The following is a 10,806-nucleotide window of genomic DNA, read 5'->3' on the forward strand; positions in this document are numbered from 1 at the left end:
TTCCATAAAGAAAATCTGCCGTTTATAGCTAGCATAGTCATTTACAACATTAACAATGTCTACACTCTATTTCTGATCAATTTGATGTTATTTAATGGACATAAAAAATTTGCTTTTCTTTCAAAAACAAGGACATTTCTAAGTGACCCCAAACTTTTGAATGGTAGTGTATTTCTATATATAGATTCATAAGCTCAGTGTGACCACAAGAGACAGGTTGGAATGTCTGACAGAAATACGGGGACAAATCAAAAAAAAAAAAAAAAATAGTGGTGTGTGAAATTGTTGATAAAATGCTGAACATGATTATTTGGTTGCGGGAGTAGGGACAAAGGGCCACAATGCGTTACTGTCCTCGAAAATCTGGAACATGTGGTCACTTTAATCAACATGATTGTAGAGAAATATAATGGCAAATATGGTTTGGCACATACATTTCAGGGGTACTGTAGACATATTCAAAATACTATTTTCCAGTGATGTTATAAAAAGTTAGCCTGGTCCCAGATCTGATTTTACTTGTGCCTACCCCATTGTCATTGTAATTCAACTTGACATTAAATTACAATTCCAGAAGGAGTTGGCGAGAAAGCAGAAACCATGTAATTAAGAATTAGAACACTAGAATGGACATGAACCTTCTTATGATGGTATAAAGGTCAGTCATTTTGATCGACCACTGCCAGTGCTGTGATAAGATATTCTGTAAAAAAAATAATTTGAAGAATTTATCTGCACTGTATCTTTGTTAGCTAGCTAGCCATACAGTTTCAGAGGAATGATTACATTTTTTTATTAACTGCCAATATGCCAACATTCAATTCAAACAATGCAGTCCATCTACAGCCAAACACTGGCTGAAATCAGTTGATGATAGGACTTAGACAAGTTGTAAATGCAACTTGTATCTTATAATAGCACTCGCATTCCAAGAAATACATGTAAAAACTGTATTTATAATTATATGACAATATCTTATGTTTACAATAATTCTGTTACACAATTTCTGATAAATCACATGCCTTACTTTTATTTTCCTGCATAAGTAAACTCAGGATTATGCTTTTACTGACATTAATTGTAATTAGACTGGTTTGGATTTTTCCCTGAACAATATGGCTGACATTTTCACTTCATTCTGGAACATTAATGGTTTATGACATAGTCCCTCTAGTAATTGAATAGAATCTCTATGGCAGAAACAGACTTGCACTCAGGCTAGTAAAGAGTCAGCTGGAAACTTGAAACAATAATGGCCATGTTCATAAGGTTACAGTGCTGTCTTGTGGCTAAATACAGATATTGCACTCCTTGGACATAAATAATTGTAATACAGGTGGTTGTGTATCCTTTGCATAGGTTTGTTCTCCATTTAGGCTAGGTGTGGTGGCAGTGCTGTATGTTCTTTCCCTTTGTTTGAGTGTCATGCCAGAGGTGAGACTTGTGGCAGGTCAGTTCTTCTCTCTGATAGGCCCTCAGCGGGGCAGAGCTCCATCAATCGGCTCTGGAGAAGAGTATACACTCCTCTGATAAGGAACAACACGACCATGGCAGCAAAGTAACTGGCATAGACCAAGAACTGCCGGGGGAAGGAGATCAGAGGAACACTCTTATTAGGCTACATTACAAAATTATTATAACACAGTAACGACCATTGTACTAACAACATGTTGTTGTTATTACTATGTTATAAGCTAAAAAGTACAAGTAGTTACACAATACCTACCACTTTTTCTGATGTTTCGGTATGTTCTTGCAAACTGTAACTGTCAGTAATTGCTTGTAAGATTATTTCATTTCAGTGAGGTGAGTATATGTGTGTGTGGTAGTCAGTGTACTTCTCTCTGCTGTACCTGTGAGGTGATGGTGAGTTGCAGGATCTTGGTGTTGACTACAATGGCTGTGAGAAGACTCTGCAAGGCTATGCCCACAAAGCTGTTTACACCAAACACCAGGGCATAGCGCTCCCTGCTCAAGCCTTGGGCTATCTGGAACCTGACAGAGACACACAAAGGGAATCATTAGACATAGTCACCTCTATCAGGATTCTACTTTGTACAGTAAAATAATGATTGATTGACTGCCTAGTCCATAAACTTGATATTTCCTATAGTTGAAATATCTCTTACGTGCAGATGGTGATGAGCTCCATGTAGATGGTTTTGAAGAGTCCGTAGCAGCCGTAGCAGATCCAGATGCTGTTGGTCAGGTCCATCAGGTAAAGAACTCCAGCAGTCAGAGCAGTAAACACACCCAGGACCAGCTCCCCCACACTGACCAGTCCAGAGCCACATGGCCCACAGCTATGGAGGCTGCCGACCCTGGAACACAGGTAGATACAATCTCACTAATCTGGTAGAACTGAGGTGAATGCGGTAAAAAATTCCTTAACCAAATACACCACTGATCATGTTTCTTTTGGGCTATAGAGTAGTCCATACATAAACTGTAAGTCAGAATTGTAACAATGAAAGAGACAACACCAAGTAAGGAAAGGACCCTGTATAATCTCCATATCACTGTGATGCTAACGCAATATAGGCTACTATAGCTAGCTTGGGCTTGTTTTAATCCACTTAACGCCTATATTCATTGGCCCATCCCGCCTTGGCAGATCAATAATAGCTGGTTTATAAGCACTGCTGACCGCTCTCTGTATTAGAGATGTATTTAATCAATTTCTGGGCCTGAGGAGAGTACAGTTTCACCTGATGGAATTAATCTCATTCTGAAGAAGGAGAGGAGGGGAGGAAGAGAGAAAAAGGAGAGGAGGATAAAGAGGGGGAGGAGAAGGAGAAGGAGAGGCCTTCCATCTGAAGAGGGTTATGAGATAGACCTGCTAATAGCTTAGCGTTGTCTTTAATCCCTTCATGAGAGTCAGATAATTACATACATTGAAATGAAATAAGCAGGGACACATTCCTGGTAATTTGTATTACAGAGCGTGCCTTTGATCCTGGCAGGAGATTTTAGAGACAAAATGGATGGAGAGGACAGAACCCTTTGACCTTTCTATGAACTGTGTGTTGTTTGGAGTGGATGAGTTTATGCTGATGGTTATAACTCCAACGTTTGTAGAACTCATATGTGAAGAGGATAAGGGTTTTGATATCAGGAATATATTACATGTTCATGCAAAACATTCTTGGTTCATGCTTTTCACCAATCTGTTTCCAATAACATTCCTATTGCCAAGTTCATTGTCATATAGCTGTAATTGACGGAAAAGTTTGGAACTCTCTTTCTTATTGGAGTATCAACTAATTTACTGCATGGTGATGTCACCATGGAAGGCCAAAACTCCATCCCACCAAAATTTCAGGCAGTCTTTTCAAACAGCTTTTACACTAAAAGGGCATTTTCACAATTTAACAGTGTTATTCCAACCGCATAGTGTGGAAATATAAAAAAACACAGGAAAATCACATTTTTGACTGCACTGGGCCTCAAACATCGGCAAATGTAAATTTACTTAGTCAAACACATAGAAACTGTGATAAAAATGTAAACCGGAAGAATGTATAGAGTGGAGACATGAAGCAGGATGTAATTTAAACACAGTAATTGCCTGTGGTTTCCAGGGATATAAGGGAACGTTTCAGAGCTAAAAAGCCAAAGGAAAGCCTGTCTGTGACGAGTTCCAGCTGGTCTGAGCCATCTGGAGACAATAGACCGTACAGGTAATTAGCCAGTGTAATTAATGCTGTGCATTGGGTAAAATCTGCCTAAAAGGCCATCATCCCGGAGTCGCCTCTTCACTGTTGACGTTGAGACTGGTGTTTTGCGTGTACTATTTATTGAAGCTGCCAGTTGAGGACTTATAAGGCGTCTGTTTCTCAAACTAGACACTCTAATGTGCTCGTCCTCTTGATCAGTTGTGCACCGAGGCCTCCCACTCCTCTTTCTATTCTGGTTAGTGCCAGTTTGCGCTGTTCTGTGAAGGGAGTAGTACACAGCGTTGTACGAGTTCTTCAGTTTCTTGGCAATTCCTCGCATGGGATAGCCTTAATTTCTCAGAACAAGAATAGACTAACGAGTTTCAGAGGAAAGTTCTTTGTTTCTGGCCATTTTGAGCCTATAATCGAACCCACAAATGCTGATGCTCCAGATACTCAACTAGTCTAAAGAAGGCCAGATGTATTGCTTCTTTAATCAGGACAACAGTTTTCAGCTGTGCTAACATAATTGCAAAAGGGTTTTCTAATGATCAATTAGTCTTTTCAAATGATAAACTTGGATTAGCTAACACAACGTGCCATTGGAACACAGGAGTGATGGTTGCTGATAATGGAATATGTAGATATTCCATAAAAAATCTGCTGTTTCCAGCTACAATAGTCGTTTACGGTATTAACACAGTCTATGCTGTATTTCTGATTAATTTTATGTTATTTTAATAGACAAAACATTTGCTTTTCTTTCAAAAACAAGGACATTTCTAAGTGACCCCAAAAATTTTAACAGTAGTGCATGTGTAGTCCTGGATGTCCTTAAAAGTGGTATAAAGTGTAATAGTTGATGATACAGAGTCCTCTTGTTCAATGTTAAACAACATTTGTTAGGAGAGTGAAAGTGAAGATAATATGTAGTTTAACTCCAGCGCGTTACCAAGAGTCATGTGACGAGTGTGTTATAGTGAATCGTTATGTTACCTGAGAGTGTGGTGACAGCCTCTACCCCTCCATTGTATTCTGTGAAGTTGTATTGGGGCTGTTTGGATGCCCAGAGGAGCTGCACGTAGCCTGTGATCTGGTGATAGCCGCACTTCCCCATGACTGACCACACACAGAAGGACAGCACGGCCACAGAGGAGTAACACTCTTTACAATCCACCGCCAACCTCTTCAGAGCTCTCATTTCCCCCTCTCGGTCCTCCTCTCCTTCCTCAGCCACCACACAACCCAGGAGGGCGCACTGAGTCAACACCACACCAGAGCTGAAGATGAACAGCAGAAATGCCAAGATGTAGTTGAGTGCCTGGAGGACGATGACAGGCTTGTACCTCAGGATATCTGTCACCAAGAAGACTGGGTTGAGTAGGATGAGGTTGGAATATGCACATATTGGGAGCACTTGCCTTGTAACCTGTGGAAAGATAAGGAAAATGGCAGGATATGTCATACAACAATAAATTAACATAAAAGCATTTGCCATTATTATAAAATATAATTTGTGATATGAATTCTCTAGCTAAATCAATAAATGAATAAACGGTTAATGTGCCATATCTGTTTGGTGGTGAGGTTCTTGTATGGCCCGGTGAGGTAGTCCGTGAGGAAAGGCTCAGAGGGCCTCATCATTGAGCAGAAGCCATAGATACAGAGCAGCACTGTGAGGTCCACCCAGCCTCTGCCGTGAGGCCCACACTCCCTGCTCCAGTCCCAGCAGAACCCCATCGTCTCTTTGTTGTTCCACAGGGATGTCTCTCCACGGCTGGACTGACCTCAGTCTAATTCAGCCTGTTTAATTTGCAGTGATATGGGGGTGGAGATAAGCCCAAGGTGAGATTGACCGTAAAGTCACCTGGCTGCTCCCATTGTTGTTGTTCCCCCTGAGGTTTGAAGAGGGAGAGCTACCCAGACAGGGAACATTAAGATGAAAAATACAGGGGTGAAGTCCAAGTGTTGGTGTTGGTCATAAATATATCACCCTCCACCTCCTTCATACTTCATAGCTCAGAATTGAATATGGAAATATAGCTGCAAGCAGCATTGGCAGGGTTCAAGCCCTATTGCCCCCAGCAGGAGAAATTGGATTCAGTGCGCTTGGATGAGATACTTTTCTACTCCTTCACAGGTCAACAGGGGTACTAAGGAAGGTACAGTAATAAAGAAGTCAGCTAATCAAACGTTATGCTTAGAATGACAACTCTCCTTTGTGTGTGCATGTCTGTCTTTCAGTCTGTCCGTCCAGCCTGGTCTCATAGACTAGACGTAACAAAGTAAACGTACATCCGGGACACCCAAATTAGTATGATACAGCAGCAGCCCGCCCATCATACTAAATGGAGGGAGACAGAATTACTTTTACTACAGTGGTTGCTCAACTAAAGGTTTTGTGATTATGCTGCGTGATTTAGAGGTAATTTTTGGTTTTGTACGGTACCCTGCATCACTACTTCATTGCTCCAGACCAGCGCAAGGGGGAGTTAGAGCACTGATTATGCTTTTGAGTCTCAAGGCGCTACTGTGTCTCTAACTGACAATGAATGGTTGACATTAACCAAATAGAAACTGATAATTGTGCCCGACTTCAAAATTTAATTTCAATGAACTGAATAATGACGATGAAGAAGGTGATTGAATTTAGAACAATAGTGTATGAATTGCTATTCCTCTGTCCTGCACGCACACACCTGTAAAAGTATGCTTATTTTTTTGTTACTACTCATCAGTATCACTTACTAAAACTGTTGTTACTCTAAGGTTTTTATTCTATGAGAAACTTAGACTACATTTAGGGTGTGGAAATGTTCGGATTATTTTGCTCTTACTGTAGTACTGTAGCCTACTCCCAACGACTGACATTTTCCAGTGTCTGTGTGGCGCAGTGGTCTAAGACACTGCATCACAGCGCAAACTGCTTTGCTACAGATGCCAGTTCAATACCCATGCCAGCCATGACTGGGAGACCTATGAAGTGGTGGTAGGCTTTTGGTTTCTCTCCCTCTAAAACCAGAAATAAATCACTCTAAATAACAAACTGGCTTTATTTACAAATGAGTAACAATGTCTCACCCCATGTTCAGGAAGGGCCTTTTTCTCGCTCACTTTAGATTATCTGAAAAATAAATAGTCTCCAAAATATTGTTCTTTTTTAAACAAGTCATAGAAAGTTGGTTGCAATTGTCATGGATCCGCCCGGAACTTTCATTACACACACCTGTCCGCTCGCTATTCCCACTGATTAGTACTTGTATAAGTGTGCTCTTTGGTTTCCAATGGGCTATCCATTATTGTTACATTGTCCGTTGGTGCGTGTGAGTACCTGTGCTGTGTGGTTTGGGCTTTCGTGCCCTTGTGGATTGCGCAGATGATTACGGGTCTCATCCCGTGTGTTAATAATCATTGTGCGCGTGTGTTATTTATTCGAGGTACTCCTCGCTCTTTTGTTTGGGTTTCAACCCTGTGTTTTTGTTAAGTGTTTGTTCTGTCTTCGTCCCCGTGCCTTTACTCAGCACGCCGTAATTTGGGCTCAATAAAAAAAAACTGTTACGCATTCCTGCGCCTGCTTCCCGAATCTCTTCATACCAATGTGACAGCAATTTCAGTTTAATCCATCAGAAAAGACATAACAAATATTGGGGTTAAACTCAAATATACTAATTGATTAAAACTTCACTAGGGTATGGGGCACTATTTTCACCTCCGGATGAAAAGCGTGCCCAAAGTAAACTGCCTGTTACCCAGGCCCAGAAGCTAGGATATGCATATAATTGGTAGATTTGGATAGAAAACACTCTAAAGTTTCCAAAACTGTTAAAATTATGTCTGTGAGTATAACAGAACTGATATAGCAGGCAAAAACCTGAGAAAAATCCATCCTGGAGGTGGGTACATATTCCATTGACTTAGGACTCAAATTGCACTTGCTATGGCTTCCACTAGATGTCAACAGTCTTTAGAAATTGTTTCAGGCTTGTATTCTGAAAAATGAGGGAGTAAGATCACTCTGAATGAGTGGACACTGCAGTGTCCCAGAGATTTTCATGTGCACGACCGAGAGCACGTCTTTCTTGTTTTCCTTTTATATTGACGACGCTTTTGTCCGGTTGAAATATTATTGATTGTTATGACTAAAAACAACCTGACGATTGATTATAAACATCGTTTGACATATTTCTACAAACTTTACTGATACTTTTTGGATTTTCCGTCTGCCTGTTGTGACTGCCTTTGAGCCTGTGGTTTACTGAACACAATGCACAAACAAAACAGAGGTTTTTGGATATAAAGAGGGACTTTTTCGAACAAAACAAACATTTATTGACTAAACGGGAGTCTTGTGAGTGCAACCATATGAAGATTATCAAAGGTAAGTGATACATTTTATCGCTATTTCTGTCTTGTGTATCTCCTCTACTTGGCTGGTAACTGTTTGTAATGATTTGTCTGATGGGCGCTGTTCTCAGATAATCGCATGGTATGCTTTCGCCGTAAAGCCTTTTTGAAATCTGACACCGTGGTTGGATTAACAAGAAGTTCATCTTTAGACCGATGTATAACACTTGTTTGTTTTATGAATTTTTATAACGAGTATTTCTGTTTTTGAATTTGGTGCTTTGCAATTTCATTGGATATTGGCCAGGTGGGACGCTATCGTCCCACACCCCCTTGTCACGTTCCTGACCTGTTTTCTGTTAGTTTTGTATGTGTTAGTTGGTCAGGACGTGAGTTTGGGTGGGCAGTCTATGTTTTCTGTTTCTATGTTGGTTTAAAGGGTGACCTGATATGGCTCTCAATTAGAGGCAGGTGGTTGTCATTTCCTCTGATTGAGAGTCATATTAAGGTAGGTGTTTTCACACTGTTTGTTGTGGGTGGTTGTCTCCTGTGTCTGTGTATGTTGCGCCACACAGGACTGTTTTCGGTATGTTTGTTCGTTCGGTTTTTGTGTAGTCTGTTTTCCCGGTTCTTGCGTTCTTCGTGTTACATGTAAGTTCTTACGTTCAGGTCAGTCTACATCGTTTATTGTTTTGTTAGTTAGTCAAGTATAGTTTGTTTTCGTCTTGTTTAAATAAATATCATGTCATATCACAACGCTGCGCCTTGGTCGAATCACTACTCCTCCTCTTCGTATGAAGAGGAGGAGGAACACCGTTACACCCCTAGAGAGGTTAAAAAAACTTCATAAATTGGAACCTTTAACCTTTTATGGCTGCCATCCCGCTACCGGGATGATATGACTACAGCGAGTGAAAATGCAGGGCGCAAATTCAAAAAGCAGAAATCTCATAATTAAAATTCCTCAAACATAGATTTGTTTTATATCATTTTAAAGGTAATCTTGTTGTTAATCCCACCAAAGTGTCCGATTTCAAATATGTTTTTCAGCGAAAGCACTACAAACGATTGTTAGGTCACCACAAAACCAAATAAGCACAGCCATTTTCCCAGCGAAATATAGCTTTCACAAAAACCAGAAATAGAGAAAATTAATCACTAACCTTTGATTATTTTCATCAGATGACACTCATAGGACTTCATGTTACACAATACATGCATGTTTTGTTTGATTAAGTTCATATTTATATAAAAAACAATCAGTTTACATTGACGCGTTAGATTCACTAGTTGCAAAAACATCAAGTGACTTTGCATAGCCACATCGTTTCAACAGAAATACTCATCATAAATATAGATGATAATACTTAAGTTATACACATGGAATTATAGATATACCTCTCCTTAATGCAACCGCTGTGTCAGATTTCAAAAAAACTTTACGGAAAAATAAACCATGCAATAATCTGAGACGGAGCTCAGAACAATAGCCAAATTAGCCGCCATGTTGGACTCAACAGAATCCAGAAAATACATGATAAATGTTTCCTTACCTTTGATGAATTCATCAGAATGCAGTCCTAGGAATTCCAGGTCCACAATAAATGCTTGATTTGTTCGTTAATGTCCGTTATTTATGTCAAATTAGCTACTTTGGACATGTTTACCAAACGCCAAACCCAAAGCGCGTCCACTACCGTCCACTATAACGTGACGAAATGTCCAAAAGTTCCGTTACAGTCAGTAGAAACATGTCAAACGATGTACTGAATCAATCTTTAGAATGTTGTTAACATACACCTTGAATAACGTTCCAACCGGAGAATTTCATCGACTTCAGTTGACCGATGGAACGGAGCTGACTCTCACGTGAACGCGCGTGTTCAATGCGTGATCACCTCCTGCCAGAGCTCACTAATTCCTGTCTCCTTCGGCCCCCCTTCACATTAGATTCATCAGACAAAGTTTTATTGACTGTTGACATCTAGTGGAAGCCGTAGGAAGTGAAAACTCATCAATATCTCTCTGTGATTTCAATGAGAGCTTGGTTGAAAATTGGCACCCCCAGAAAAAATACAAACAGGAAGTGGAACTTCTCAGGTTTTTGCCTGCCATGTGAGTTCTGTTATACTCACAGACATAATTCAAACAGTTTTAGAAACGTCAGAGTGTTTTCTATCCAATTTGAATAATAATATGCATATATTAGCAACTGGGAATGAGGAGGAGGCCGTTTAATATGGGCACCTCTGTGCACCTTTCATCCAAGCTACTCAATATTGCCCCTTCAGCCATTAGAAGTTAAGTGACCTAAACATGCTTAACACCCCGGCCGTCCTACAATCTAAGCTAGATGCCCTCAATCTCACACAAATTATCAAGGAACCTACCAGGTACAACCCTAAATCCATAACCATGGGCACCCTCTTAGATATCATCCTGACCAACTTGCCCTCTAAATACACCTCTGCTGTCTTCAACCAGGATCTCAGCGATCAATGCCTCATTGATGTCAAACGCTCCCTAAAACACTTCTGCAAGCAGGCCTTTCTAATCAACCTGGCCCGGGTATCCTGGAAGGATATTGACCTCATCCCATCAGTAGAGGATGCCTGGTTGCTCTTCAAAAGTGCTTTCCTCTCCATCTTAAATAAGCATGCCACAATCAAAAAATGTAGAACTAAGAACAGATATTGCCCACAGTTCACCCCAGACTTGACTGCCCTTGACCAGCACAAAACATCCTGTGGCGTTCTGCATTAGCATCGAATAGCCCCCACGATATGCAACTTTTCAGCGAAGTCAG

At 40.5% G+C, this 10,806-nt stretch overlaps 1 pseudogene; it reads right to left on the reverse strand.

Moving 5' to 3' along the window:
- Positions 1–1,423: 1,423 nt before the first annotated feature.
- Positions 1,424–5,213, reverse strand: LOC139540610 (thiamine transporter 1-like; annotated as a pseudogene).
- Between the last annotated feature and the right edge of the window lie 5,593 nt (positions 5,214–10,806).

This window comes from Salvelinus alpinus, chromosome 16, assembly GCF_045679555.1.
Source record: "Salvelinus alpinus chromosome 16, SLU_Salpinus.1, whole genome shotgun sequence".
Taxonomy (NCBI): Eukaryota; Metazoa; Chordata; class Actinopteri; order Salmoniformes; family Salmonidae; genus Salvelinus; species Salvelinus alpinus.